Genomic DNA, 15,719 nt, shown 5'->3' on the forward strand with positions numbered 1-15,719 from the left:
AGATCATGCAGACCGAACAGGACCCGACGATGGAGCTCTCTAAGGTCTCGATGGACCTCACCGTGCTCCACTGCCCCTTATGCCTCCGCCCCTTAACGCCTCCAGTGTATGAGGTTCGAATACACCTCGTCCGTTCGGCTGACTGAGCAAGGTGCAGGTTTCTTGATTGATGTGCTGTTCGATTGATTTCTGCAGTGCAAGGGAGGGCACCTGGCCTGCGCGGACTGCCGCGTCGAGCGCCCCGGGAACCAGCGGCAGTGCCAGAAGTGCGAGCGTGGCGGTGGCTTCGACGTGCGGAACACGGCGGTGGACTCCGTCCTTTCGTCGGTGAGGATGGAGTGCCCGCACGAAGGCTGTGGGCTCTACGTCACTTACCACAAGCTCGCCGATCACCAGAGCGTGTGTCCGCTCGCGCCCTGCAAATGCCCCGTGCCCGTCTGCGGCTACGAAGGCCCGCCGCCGGCGCTCTACCACCACATCAGCACCGCGCATCCCATGCCCGTGCATAGGATCCAGTACGGCAAGGTGCTCCAGCTGCAAGTGCCACTGTCGGAGCCACGGCTCTTGCTGTTCGCGGAGGAGGACTGCCGCGCGTTTTTCTTGGTCGGCAGCATGCTCGACATCGGCGCGCCTATCACCGTGTCGGTCGTCTGCATCAGAGCGGGGGCGTCCCCACTGCCGCACTACGTGGCCAAGCTGTGGGCGAACGGCCCGCCGGGGGAGCCCAAAGGCACGACCGACGCCGTCAAGGTGGAAATGGAGGTGACAAGCAGCAAGGATCCCGGCGACGTCGACGTGCAGGAGCTGACCTTCTTAACAGTTCCGCCCAAGCCGCTGGTCGGGGCTAAGCTTGTGTCCCTCCACATTCAGATTGACAAGCTCACGTCCTAAATGTTTCTACAGTGCCTTCTGTTTATCTTAGTAATATGCTAATATAGGGATTACCTTGGTCTACTTTAGCTTAAGAAATGGTGGGTTTTGGTGGCGATGCAGCAATTACTTCGACATCAGATCAGTAATTTCCAATAGTCGGACGGATATTTTGTGTCTGTTGGATATAAAGTTCCTTTGGGTAAGAAGTACTACTTGTCATCAAAATGGATAAAAGGAGATGTATGTAGACGTATTTTAGTTCTAGATACGTCCCTTTTTATCCATTTTGATGACAAGCACTCCCTCCGTTCCACAATACATGCCTTCCATTTGTCAAAATATAGATGTATCTAGACATGTTTTTGTATATAGGTACATCCATGATAGAGCCAATCGGATGGTTGAGAACACTACAATTCGTAGCTACAAATGCGTGTGTGACTCCCAGATGCAGAGGCCGGGGGTCATCATCCTCCTTTTCGAGAAAAAACAGATGCGTGTGTGAGAGGACGAGTGTGTGCGTGCACCTCTTCTCTTCCTGTATAACGTACTACTAAACTCAGAGTACAAGTTTTTGTGGGTGGCACGATGGTGCGTGCGAGAAGTCCCGAGAGATAGGTTTAATGCGTCTGAAAAAAAGACTAGCCTAGAGCTCGCCACGCGACTATTCCTGTCGAACGCCCCATTACCGTGAGATATGTATACGACGGTGCCAGTTATTGCACGTACACAGCAATACTCTCTCCTTTCCGGTTTATAGGGCTTAATTCAAAAATCTCACCAACCAAGATGGTGAGTGGTGGAATATTTTTGTAGTTTGCAAAAGCACCTAATTAATGCTCTTGTTTTTCTCAAAAAATTATGTTTATCAATGCATTAATTGCAATGCATGCATGCATAAAGTACATGCATTGGTCAATTTTCTCTTAATACTTGCATGCAATGATTTAATGCACCTTGGAAACTGAACATGTGTTGGGGAACAACCAAATTGAGCCTTATAAAATGGAAAAACTAAAATTTTGAGTTAAGCCCTATAAAACCTGAAAGGAGGGAGTAGAAAAAAAGTACTCCATCCGGGAATAGTGCCGCACTTCAAAACTAGAACCGTCAATAAATTTTGAGCTTGCGTCTCGTCACATTCCAAATTACTCCACGCTATATTGAATTGCAAACCTGTTCACACCGATCACAACCTAAACGGTTTCCCACTTAGGAGCGTATTAGTACCACGCTATATTGAATTGCAAACCTGTTCACACCGATCACAACCTAAACGGTTTCCCACTTAGGAGTGTATTAGTACTCGGTTATAAATACTAGTATGCCAAGATGACTGCACATTCCTCCTCAACTCCCCATCCACAAAAACAAACAAGTCATTCAGCATCCTTCCCTTGCGTCTGCCATGGCCAGCGTGAGTTCTGGGTCGAGAGATTACCACCAGGGAGAGGCGAGCATGGAAGCGGAAGCACAAGAGATGTCCCGCCTCGCTGCGAGAGCAGCCGACATGTCCCGCCGCACGGAAGTAGCAGCACAGAGGTCCCGCCGCGCCGCTGAAGCAGCACGGAGGTCCCGCCGCACCGTCGATGCAGCAGACTGGTCCGGCCGCACCGCGGAAGCAACAGAGATGTCTCGCCGCGCCACGAATGTAGCAGAGATGTCCCGCCGCGCCGCGGCGGCCTGGGATAATTTCTCGCGGGCAGGCGACGACTGTTACAGGCGCATGCATGCGATCGTCCATAGCCAGATGGATCAGATCTCCGGCTGGGCAAGGTTGCAGGACGACATGAAAGCCTCGTTTGAACAGGCTACTGGCATCATCCGGCAACTAAGGGAGCGCAATGAGAGGCTCTGGGCCGAGCGCGACCTGCTGAGGGAGAAGATCGTCCGAAGTGCAGACCAGCAGGAGGAGACCAGTGCCTTGTTGAAGAGGACCGGCGTCATCGTCAAGAAACTTATGGACGAGAATGACATGCTCCGCAACGAGCGCCAAAGGCTGGTGGAGGAATCCGTAGATGTTCTCAAGCAGCGTCTTGAGGACACGAAAGAGCTCATCGCCGCTCGCCGCGGAGACTAGTTCCCGCGGCCTGCAGCAACGCATCAAGAAAGTAGAGATCAGCGAGCCAGATCCTTGTCTTCCTTCTTCTTTTGCCCTTGTGTATTTCGGGCGTAGCCGCATCTGGCTTTTTTAATTATCTTTCTAATTATGTAAGACAATTAATCGTCTTTATCTTTCTGTGGAAGATCAATGTTGCGAGGCTGGAATGAAGAAAACTCTTGCTGTGGCGACCCTGGCGTTTCTGTTCTTCTAGTTGCTGCTGGGCTTCCTTCAGTTTCCTGGTTTCTTTTGATGTAATAATCGGTTTAGGATGTGGATTGTGTCGTCGGTTGTGAAATGTTGGGTTCTAGCGCGGATGTTTGGCCTTTGTTGGCCTCTTGGGATGTTGCGATTTCAATCTGGTAGCTTCTAGTCCTTCGTGTTAGGCTGGAGTTGTGCTGAACTTCTTGTGAATTGTGGTGGTTTTCAGTAATGAAAATCGGAAGGGGCAAGCCCTTCTTTGATCAAAAAAAAATTAATCGTCCTTATATATTCATCAGTCTTGCTATAAGTCGCAGTAGATGCTATATAGGTCCGTCGGATCTTACATCAAGATCTGTGCTTTCAAATTTTCTTTTTTCTCTCTTAAATCTCAGTCGAGTGAGACATAGCCACGCCATTAAACAGAGGCTCGGGCGCCATTAATGGAGACCTTGGGAGAGAGGTGGACGGCAGATGGAGGTCAAAGGGCTCTCCTCCCGATAAGCACGCGCAGGGGTCTGATCGCACGCCTCTCGTACTCAAATAGCTACCCTGCACGGCGCCTCCTAGCGAATAAAAAATGGGGACGCGTGGCGGCACGTAAATGGTACTAGTAAGTAGAACGCCCACGGTTTCAATAATACTTGTGTTTCCGATTGTAACGTGACATCACTTGTTCCAAAATGACTTTGTTGATTGTTAATGTGAGCGCCTTCGCAAATCGGACTGCAAATTTACCACAGCATGTTGGTGCCATGTCATGGCACCAAGCCAAGTTTCATTATTTTCATGCGTGTTTTGGATTTACAGGAATTAAAAAACTAAGTTTCTCAATGTTTCCAACCCAGCCACGACGCCCAGAATTTTGAATTTCATTCCCATTTCTTGCATGGAACCTAGAAATTTACCCGAGGACACACATGTGATTTTTCAACCAACTTTGGTGCACTGGAACATGTGCTTGTATTTCAAATTTGAATTATGCACACAAAGGTGACACGTTCCCTCCCAGAACCACGAGCCTTCTTGAGAGAAGCTCCGATTTGCAAGAAGCTTATACCAAAATGTGTTCCTATTCGGCCAATTTTTTTACCACGGCATGGTACTACCATGACATGACACCATGCCAAGTTTCATGATTTTAAAACCAAGTTTCTCAATATTCTCGACCGAGCCACGATGCCCAGATGTTTGAATTTTATTCTCATTTTTTGCATGGGACCTACTCCCTCCTTCCATCTATATAGGGCCTAATGTGTTTTTCAAGACAGCCTTTGACTATTGACAAGATTAATAGCACATGAGATGTATACTATGAAAATTATATTATTGGAAGCTCCTTTGACATACAAATTTGAAGGTATGCTTTGTGTAAGTTGCATGTCATATATTATTGCTCTAACGCTTGGTCAAAGTTAGCCTCGAAAAACGCATTAGGACCTATATAGATGGAAGGAGGGAGTAGAAATTCACCCGAGGACACAAATGTGATTTTTCAACCAACTTTGGTGCACGGGAGCATGTGCTTGTAGTTCAAATTTGTATTATGCACATTAAATGACCAAAAACTCAATTAATGTGTAAATAAGGCCAAACGAAGCCGGAATAATTCCAAAATTTAACAGGGCACTCATGTAGTTCTATGTTGCCTTTGTAAATAAACTCAAGGGGGACAACGTATATCGTTTCACACTCAAAGGTGGCACGTTCCCTCTCAGAACCACGAGCCTTCTTGAGAGAAGCTTCGGTTTGCAAGAAGCTTATACCAAAATCTGTTCCTATTCGGCCAATTTTTTTACCACAACATGGTAGTACCATGACATGACATCCATGCCAAGTTTCATGATTTTCAGACGTGTTTTGGATTTACAAGAATTTTAAAACCAAGTTTCTCAATGTTCTCGGCCGAGCCACGATGCCCAGATGTTTTAATTTTATTCTCATTTCTTGCATGGGACCTAGAAATTCACCCGAGGACACAAATGTGATTTTTCAACCAACTTTGGTGCACGAGAGCATGTGCTTGTAGTTCAAATTTGACTTATGCACATTAAATGACCAGAAACTCAATTAATGTATAAAAAACAACAAACGAACCCGGAATAATTCCAAAATTTAACAGGGCACTAATGTAGTTCTATGTTGCCTTTGTTAAGAAACTCAAGGGGGGCAGCGTATATCGTTTCACACTCAAAAGTGGCACGTTCCCTCTTAGAACCACGAGCTTCCAAATCGGCCCAATTTTTTACCACAACATGTTAGTGCCATGACATGACACCATGCCAAGTTTCATGATTTCCAGGCGAGTTTTGGATTTACATGAATTTAAAATCAAAGTTTCTCGATGTTCTCGGCCGAGTCATGACGCCCAGATGTTTGAATTTCATTCTCATTTCTTCCATGGGACCTAGAAATTCAACCAAGGACACACATGTGATTTTTCAACCCACTTTGGTGCACCGGAGCATGTGCATGCAATTCATATTTAGATTATGCACATTAAAAGTCCAGAAACTCAATTAATGTATAAAAAAGGCCAAATGAACCCGAAATAATTCCAAAATTTGACAGGGCACTCATATAGTTCTATGTTGCCTCTGTAAATAAAATCAGGGGGGAGGCAGCGTATATCGTTTCGCACACAAAGGTGACACGTTCCCTCTCGGAACCACGAGGCTTGTTGAGAGAATCTCCGGTTTTGCAAGAGGCTTATACCAAAACTTGTCCCAATTCAGCCAAAAATTATACGTATGAAAACAGGGTTTAGATTATCCCAAACATCTCGCTACCTAGACCAATAATGTACTATGATTTGAATTCAACATAAAATGGATACAAATATTTGAATTGGAGAGCGTATGGTACATGTAGTTCATAGTGAAATATGATTACTGCTATATGTATGTTTTTTGTTATCAAGATAATATTTAAATTATTGTATAACTTGACAACAATCGTATTCAAATAAGGAAAATTGATTCAAATTTAGTCCATATGGTATACGACAATATATATGTTCACATGGTGGAGTAAAATGTTCATATATGATGGAAGATCAAAATGTACGACTACATCAATTATAAACCGCAAGGTCACCTAACGATATATTCGAATTCAACATAACGTGGATTCAAAAATTGAAATTCGAGATCATGGCATCTGTAATCATATAAAAAGGGACAGTACTCTTTCTTTGGTGGGAATTGATTTGTTTTTTGTTGTTGTTGAGGGAAGTGCGAATCGATTTGGTACTGTGCAGGGTAATCTTGTTCTCCCGATTTTTTTACATTTTTCTTGTAGTTTTTTCAATGGCATCTATAGCAATATAGTAAAAGGGGACATGACTCTCTTGTGTCTTGTATGAATTGTTTTTTTTACATGTTAAGTTTGTTCTGCCGAACAAGGAATCCGCACCTTGTTATCCCAAAATTTTCAAGCTCGAGTATCTTTTGTCTCACCTGCTTTGAAACTCCCGCTTCTTCAACCCGCGCCGCACCTTGTTATCCCGAAACTTGGACGCGCACGAGAACTCCTTCCTCATCCGAAATCGCTCCAGCAGCCCAGACACGCGAAATCCCCCTTCTACCCCTCAGCCGGAAATGAAGCTCCACGTCGCGGTGTCAAAACCGGTGGGGGTACGCTGGTAACTTACCCTACATTTTGGACAAGCGCGTCCGTAAGCTTGGCTCCCCCTCCCGCTTCGCCCCCCCATTCGTACACAGAGGCCGCCAAAACCCGCGAAACCCCACACTCCTCCGTCGGCCTCCCGACCGCCGCCCAGCCGGAGACTCTTCCCCGACTACATCGTCCACCGCAACAACTCGCCGTCCCTCATCCACCGCACCTGATGAGGATCCGTTGTCGATCTCGTCATCCCGCCGGATCAGCTGCCCCGTCCTCCACCTCCAAGGAGCTGCCCCGACATTCGCCTCGTCTATCGCGCCACCTCAATCCCCACAGCGCCGTCTTGACCTGCCCCACCGGAACCGCGGCACCCTCACCAATTCCTCCGATGAAGCCGAGGCCAACTCGGCGCCACCAAGGAGGTTCTGCACTCACCGCTGCATTTTATCTTTTATTCGATCTCACGGGGCTGCCGGTGCTCGATACCGAGCAGACATGGAGTGTTTCCATCGACGGTGCCGTCGTCGGCCACATCATCCACGACGTCTCTCCCCATGTCATTGCTTCCTCGGCGACGACTTCCACAACTGCACTAGTTGCAGCTGCTCTGGCTCTCGCTCGCGCTGCGGCTCTGTTCTTGCTGTCGGTCGCGCTGCTGCACTGCTCCTGCTTTTGTTCGTGCTGCTGCTCTGCTCTTGCTCTCGCTTGCGCTGCTGCTGCACGACCTCCGGCAGCTATAGGAGTTGCTGCTTTAGCACTCGCTCGCGATGCTACTGCACGACTTGCTCTCTGCTAGTGCGTTCCCTGCTCGAGCGTCTGCTGATTTAGATCACTGCTTCTCTGCTACTAGTGCTCGAACACCCTAAACATCTATTGCAATGCTCTGTTACTAGTTCAATCAGTTTCGACAGTAAAATTCAGTTTCGACTATGAAGTTCATTTTCTTCAGTTAAGTTCAGAGTGAACAGTACTTACAACATCTGTCGGAGCGGCCGTGGCGCGGCTGATGCGTTTTACATCTAGCACTTTTTGGTCATGTATTTTACATCATCTATTGCAGATGATATTAGGGTCCCACTTCAGATTAACGTTGTCTGTCTTGTCATGCTTCAGCCTCGTCGCCGTACACCTTAGCGGAGCTGCTCCAACGACGGAACCGTCCATCACAGCGGAGCAATACCCTCGGCGCCGTTTCCAGAGGCCTCGGATCTTCTTCCCCGCCTCCGACAGTCACACCAGCATGATCACCATCCTCCACGTCCAACCCAATGATGCTGAGGTCCACAAGGCTATGGCAAAGAGGTTGTACACTCGTCGCATCACTTTGTTTCTCCATTCCTCTGTTCTTCCAATTCATGTGAGCCAAACACCCAGGTTGACTGAAATCCTATGTTTCCAAATGCTCTGTTTTGCACGTGCATTCCTATCCTATTCCTGTGTTTTTCCTGTCCCTGCGTTTATAAAATCCTCCAATTCTAAGGAGCCCTTACAGATTTACTTCATTTTCAGATAGGCGTCAAAGAAAACTCTGTGTGTTATGTCCTGCTCCTGCCGTGCCGTCATCCACCCCACCTGAGGTGCACCATCGATAGAAGCGTTCACTGCAGCAAAGATCCCCCTGCAGACTTCCTTTCGCCGCCTCAGATCATCTTCCCCGTTGACGGTAGCCACGCCAACTGCATTACCATCATCGACTGAGCAGATGAACCTGAGGACTACACAGTTCCGGAAGAGAGGTCGCAGTCTTTCGTGATTGCTTACGTTATACATCGGTTATTATTACCTGCTACTTTATTGTTCAATCTTGAGTTTTGAAGATCCCATGGGTCTCATATCGAGCCAGCAACGAATAATATCTGTCTACTATCTGGTTCATCTGGGGTCTTCTATGTGGTTCATGTTGGGTGGGCAACAAACAATAGATGATCCATTGTCTATCTTTTTAAACTGAAGCTATAATCTACCTGCTATCATTAGTTTTGGATCCATCCACTCGTTTGCTACCATCAGTCTTGATTTTTGCATGCACCCCTTAGGCCTTACAAAATCTAACTATTTTTTATTATGCATGTCAGATATTGTACACAATCGTACTGAACATGTAGAGAAAAAGAGAAGACCGTTGCGTGCGAATATAATGTCATGCAGACGCTGCTCCATGGTGGGCGAAGTGGCCCCCCTCCTGCATTTCCAGATTGTATTCCAGAGGAAGATAACTGTTCAGATGGAGATTCAGAAGGAGCCGACCACGCCTGTTTACCACCTGAGGTGTTTGCTCTAACCTGGCATGCTGATGTTGGTCATATCATGCATATGGCGCCTTGCATTGCTTACATTATACATCTTATATGTCATCAGCTTAGTTTAGATTTGCTTTGTGTGAATGCCACCTCTTTGGTTTCTATATCATACTCCCACCATTCCTAAATATTTGTCTTTTTAGAGATTTCAACAAGTGACTACATACAGAACAAAATGAGTGAATCCACACTCTAAAATATGTCTATATACATCCGTATGTGGTAGTCCATTTGAAATCTCTAAAAAGACAAATATTTAGGAACGGAGGGAGTATATGGGAATTATGCAATGCCATCTTCTTTAGCCAGGCATCATATACGTGAATCATGCAATGCCATCCTGTTTAGCCAGTCATCGTATATGTGAATTGTATTGTGCCATATTTTTTTGCATAATGTATTCCATTTGTCAACAATGTTTACACATTCATCTACTCTTCCTGTGCATCAGACATTTGAGTCGGTCATGGGAAAATCTGGAGTGAAAACAAGGTCTTCTGAGCAGTCAGTGCTACCTGTCGATGCAGATTTCTTGCTGGTTACAGATAGCTCCTCAGAGGAGGATTCAGAGAGAGATGACCAGTCGTATTCCCCCCTGAGGTGCATGCTCTAACTTGGCTGGGTTATATTGCTCATATCATGCATATGGTGTCTTGCATTGCCATGCCATCTGCTTAGATTAGACATGCTTTGTGTGAATGCCTCCTGTTTGCTTTCTATATCAGATATGTGAATTATGCAATGCCATGTTTTTCAGCCAGTTATCATATATGTGAATTATGCACCGCCATGGAGCCAGGCATCATATATGTGAATTATCTCATGCCATCTTTTTTTTTTCATTACGTATTCCATTTGTCGACAATCTGTGTATATTGAACTACTCTTCATGTGTATCAGCCATTTGAGCCGGTTATGGAAAAATCTGGAGTGAAAACAAGGTCTTCAGAGCATGCAATGGTACCTGTTGAAGCATATATCTCGATGGTTACAGGGAGCTCCTCAGAGGAGGATTCAGAGACAGATGACCAGTCCTATATCCCACCTGAGGTGTATGCTCTAAGTTGCAATGTTTATATTTCTCATATGATGCATATGGTGTCTTGCATTCCTTAGTTTAGACATCATATGCACAATATTGAATTCTATCTGCTTAGTTTAGAGATCATACATGCGAGTGCCAGCTGCTTAGTATATGAATCAATTATGTCAATTATATCATGCCATCCTGTATACTTAGACAACATGTATGTGAATTATTTCATCCCAACCTATTTTAGAAAGACATCATATAGTTTTGTCATGTCATCCTGTTTAGGTACTCATCATATGTTGAATTATGCCATTATATCCTGTTAAGTTATCCATCATACATTTGAAACTGTGTCATGCTATCATGTTTAGTTAGGCATCATATATGTGAAATTGTGTCATGCTATCCTGTTTGGTTAGACAACATATATGTGAATTACCACATCTGTCTATCATACAATGTCTGTACGTTCAATTTCTTTTCTTGTTTATCAGCCATTTGAATTGGAGGGGGTGATGGCAATACCTAAGGGAGCAAAAACCCGTTCTTCACAAAAGACAGTGCTACCCGTCGATGCAGATAGAACCATGGTTGTACTGGCCCACAAACTAGCCCCACCACACATAATCAAGACTCTTCCAGATTGCACACTTACACCGTTGGGCAGAGAACCAGCTACAACCCATCTAACTGCAACCCCAGCGGATAGTAACCCACTTATAGTTGACAAAGCACCATGTCCACCACAGAGTACCCCCACACGAGCAGTTTGTAAAGCTACTGCAGTGCCTAAAGCACGAAGACCACCACAGCTAACCCAAACTCCACGTTTAAAGCAGAAGAGCAACTATTCTCAGGTCAGATTCCGTAGCTATGGTCCATACTCCTTTGCTGTTGCATCATTGTATTTACTCATACCAACTACTTTCGAATTTGAAGGATCCAATTGAAACTCCAAGGGTGCAACAGGTATGTTTTAAACCTATTTCTTTAACTGGATTGTTGTTCTAACTTCTTGCTCTATGTTGATTTCAGTTTAAGTTGTATAAACAATTATGTTCTCATGTGATGCACATTACAAGTGCTGCCAATGCTGTGTAGTTTCTCACACTTATATTCTGTCTATGCTGCTGTGTCTTAAAAATATATGAGTTGAACTATGTCTCTATCTTGATTAGGTAACATAAACTAGAATGATATGGACAATATAGTGACCATAGTACATAGATATATGTTTGTTTCATGTTGTTATCCTGTCCACCTTACTACTGAACCGGTTTACCAAAATGAGTTTCGTATACTACAAGCTAAACCTGTGATGTGTCTGCTTGTTTCTCTTGTAGTATGCAAACAGAATATTGGAGAAGAGCACCCCACTATGCAATGGTAGAGAAAGTAATGTAGATAAGGTTCAAGATAGTGAGACAACCCTGTTGGTCTCCAAGAAAGGTGATAAAAATGATCTTGTAGACAGTGAGAAAACCCCGTAGTCCTGCGTTGATGTAGTGTTCGAGTTACTGGCCAGTACCGCTGGCACAAGCTCTTCGAACTCGTTGCCTGAATCACTTCAGCTTCTTCAGTCTCAGCTACAAGCTGAAAGGCATCAGTCAGCTGTGCTGCGGCAAGAAGCCGAAGGACTGAGGAAGTCCCTGCGGAATTCAGATGCGTACTTTCTTGTGCAACAGCAAGCGCTGGAGGATTTAAGCGCCAAACAAGAGAAAGTTAATAAGCTTGCTAAGCATCTTGCCAGCATTATGGGTACCCAGGATATTGTTTCTTGAACTCTTCTGAAGTGTTTTCAGTTCTGGACTTGTTTTGCTGCGGCGTTTATATGCTGCTTTGTTCCCTATATTTGCACTGGTGGCGAACTTTGATGCCCAGTGGATGTAATATGTGTAATAGCCGTGATAGCCTAGCATAAGTTGCTTGCTTATTTATTTCCTTGTTGTCTTGTTTATTTGTTTGCTTGTAGTCAGTGCAGTTCTTTTTCCGCGGTTTGCTAGTGGCTGCAATAACCTATTTTTTAAAACTAGGCCACAATAACCATGGGCTAATATTTACTGTAGTGACACTGGGCCTCCTACGGGCCGTAGAAACAGTGGGCCTTCTACGGGCCGTAGAAATAGTAGGCCTTCTACGGGCCGTAAAAACAATGGGCCTTCAACGTGCCGTAGAAACAATGGGCCTTCTACGGGCCGTATCATCAATGGGCCTTATACGGGCCGTATGATCGATTGGCCAAACATGGGCCAATAACAGGCCGCATTATGGCCGTAAACGGGCTAGAGTTGGAATCGTCCATTCATGGGCCGACCATAACAGACCATCGTTAATAGGCCGTATTTGATGACGCTATGAAAACGGCCCAACGTATTAACGGACCACAAACGGGTCGACTGTAACCACGGGCTGAATTTGGACCACAAGCAGAAAATGACAGTAACGGGCCGTAAGTAAACGAATGCTGGAAATGAGCCCAAGAATAAATGGGCTCTGAGAAGGCCGAAAGATAACATGGGCTGGAAACGGCCCAACGGAATAACGGGCCGTTAATGGGTATAAAGTGATACACTATTCATTACGGGCTAATTTCACCACGGGCCGTTAATGGGTGTAAAGTGATACACTGTTCATTACGGGCCAGTTTTACCACGGGCCGTTAATAGGCCAAGAGTTACATAGGGCCTCATATGGGCCGAAAGACGTCATGGGCCATACATGGGCCGGAAGTGAAAACGGGCTGGAATCATATTGGATGGCCCAGATGACGCTACTGGGCCTAATTCGGATAGGGCGTAACGGGCTATAAATGGGCTATATGCGAACATGCCGTTAACAGGCTTTCCATGGGCCGGCCCGCCACCTTTTGACCAAGTCAAACGGGCCGGCCTTTTCACAGGAATGGGCCTTTGTTGGGCCGTGCCACGTGTCGACGTATCATAGGCGCCTTCTGTCCAATGAGTGGATGACATCTGTCCCAACGATGAGCCGACACGTGTTTCCTCCAGCCAATGATGATTTTACACGTGGAAAATCCCCATTGGTCGGGGCTGTTAACGGGTTATCGGATCCAAAACCCAACCCGATAGCTTAACGACGTTCCGTTATGGTGGATGCCACGTGTCGGTCACCCTTGACGAAAGCACTTCTGTGACGTGCGATTTATCGTCATGGAAGTGCACACTTCCGTGATGATAATTTTGGTAATGTCATGGAACACTTCTACGACAGCACAGGTATGACTATCTTGATTCTGTCATAAAATCGTCATGGATGTACATGCATGACAAAAAACGTGACCTACTGTCACAAACACGTATCATCATGGAAGTGTATTTTTTTTGTAGTGTCCTTAGTCCTTTTTAGGTATTTCAGGATGTTCTTGACCGCTGTCTAGTGACCCACTCCTGGATTACTTTTGTACCTCCCTGCTAAACTAATAGCAAGGCACACATCAGGTCTGGTACACAACATTGCATACATGATAGAACCTATGGATGAGGCATAGGGAATGACTTTCATTTTCTCTCTATCTTTTGCAGTGGTCGGGCATTGAGTCTGACTCAACTTCACACCTTGTAACACATGCAAGAACCCTTTCTTTGACTGATCCATTTTGAACTTCTTCAAAACTTTATCAAGGTATGTGCTTTGTGAAAGTCCAATTAAGCATCTTGATCTATCTCTATAGATCTTGATGCCCAATATATATAAGCAGCTTCACCGAGGTCTTTCATTGAAAAATTCTTATTCAAGTATCCCTTTATGCTATCCAGAAATTCTATATCATTTCCGATCAATAATATGTCATCCACATATAATATCAGAAATGCTACAGAGCTCCCACTCACTTTCTTGTAAATACGGGCTTCTCCAAAAGTCTGTATAAAACCATATGCTTTGATCACACTATCAAAATGCATATTCCAACTCCGAGAGGCTTGCACCAGTCCATAAATGGATCGCTGGAGCTTGCACACTTTGTTAGCACCTTTTGGATCGACAAAACTTTCTGGTTGCATCATATACAACTCTTCTTTAAGATATCCATTAAGGAATGCAGATTTGACATCCATTTCCAGATTTCATAATCATAAAATGCGGCAATTGCTAACATGATTTGGACAGACTTAAGCATCGCTACGGGTGAGAAAGTCTCATCGTAGTCAACTCCTTGAACTTGTCGAAAACCTTTCGCAACAAGTCGAGCTTTGTAGACAGTAACATTACCATCAGCGTCAGTCTTCTTCTTGAAGATCCATTTATTCTCTATGGCTTGCCGATCATCGGGCAAGTCAACCAAAGTCCACACTTTGTTCTCATACATGGATCCCATCTTAGATATCATGGCCTTAAGCCATTTCGCAGAATCTGGGCTCATCATCGCTTCCTCATAGTTTGTAGGTTCATCATGGTCAAGTAACATGACCTCCAGAACAGGATTACCGTACCACTGGTGCGGATCTTACTCTGGTTGACCTATGAGGTTTAGTAGTAACTTGATCTGAAGTTTCATGATCATTATCATTAGCTTCCTCACTAATTGGTGTAGGAATCACTGGAACTGATTTCTGTGATGAACTACATTCCAATGAGGGAGCAGGTACAATTACCTCATCAAGTTCTACTTTCCTCCCACTCACTTCTTTCGAGAGAAACTCCTTCTCTAGAAAGGATCCATTCTTAGCAATGAATATCTTGCCTTCGGATCTGTGATAGAAGGTGTACCCAACAGTCTCCTTTGGATATCCTATGAAGACACATTTCTCCGATTTGGGTTCGAGCTTATCAGGTTGAAGCTTTTTCACATAAGCATCGCAGCCCCAAACTTTAAGAAACGACAACTTAGGTTTCTTGCCAAACCACAGTTCATATGGTGTCATCTCAACGGATTTAGATGGTGCCCTATTTAACGTGAATGCAGCCGTCTCTAAAGCATAACCCCAAAACGATAGTGGTAAATCGGTAAGAGACATCATAGATCACACCATATCTAATAAAGTACGGTTACGACGTTCGGACACATCAGTACGCTGTGGTGTTCCACGTGGCGTGAGTTGCGAAACTATTCCACATTGTTTCAAATGAAGACCAAACTCATAACTCAAATATTCACCTCCACGATCAGATCGTACAAACTTTATTTTCTATTATGATGATTTTCCACATCACTCTAAAATTCTTTGAACTTTTCAAATGTTTCAGACTTATGTTTCATCAAGTAGATATACCCATATCTGCTCAAATCATCTGTGAAGGTCAGAAAATAACGATACCCGCCGCGAGCCTCAACACTCATCGGACCGCATACATCAGTATGTATTATTTCCAACAAGTCTGTTGCTCGCTCCATTGTTCCGGAGAACGGAGTCTTAGTCATCTTGCCCATGAGGCATGGTTCACAAGTATCAAGTGATTCATAATCAAGTGGTTCCAAAAGTCCATCAGCATGGAGTTTCTTCATGCGCTTTACACCAATATGACCTAAACGGTAGTGCCACAAATAAGTTGCACTATCATTATTAACCTTGCACTTTTGGCTTCAATATTATGAATATGTGTATCACTATAATCGAGATTCAACAAA

Source organism: Triticum aestivum, chromosome 3D (assembly GCF_018294505.1).
Source record: "Triticum aestivum cultivar Chinese Spring chromosome 3D, IWGSC CS RefSeq v2.1, whole genome shotgun sequence".
Lineage (NCBI taxonomy): Eukaryota > Viridiplantae > Streptophyta > Magnoliopsida > Poales > Poaceae > Triticum > Triticum aestivum.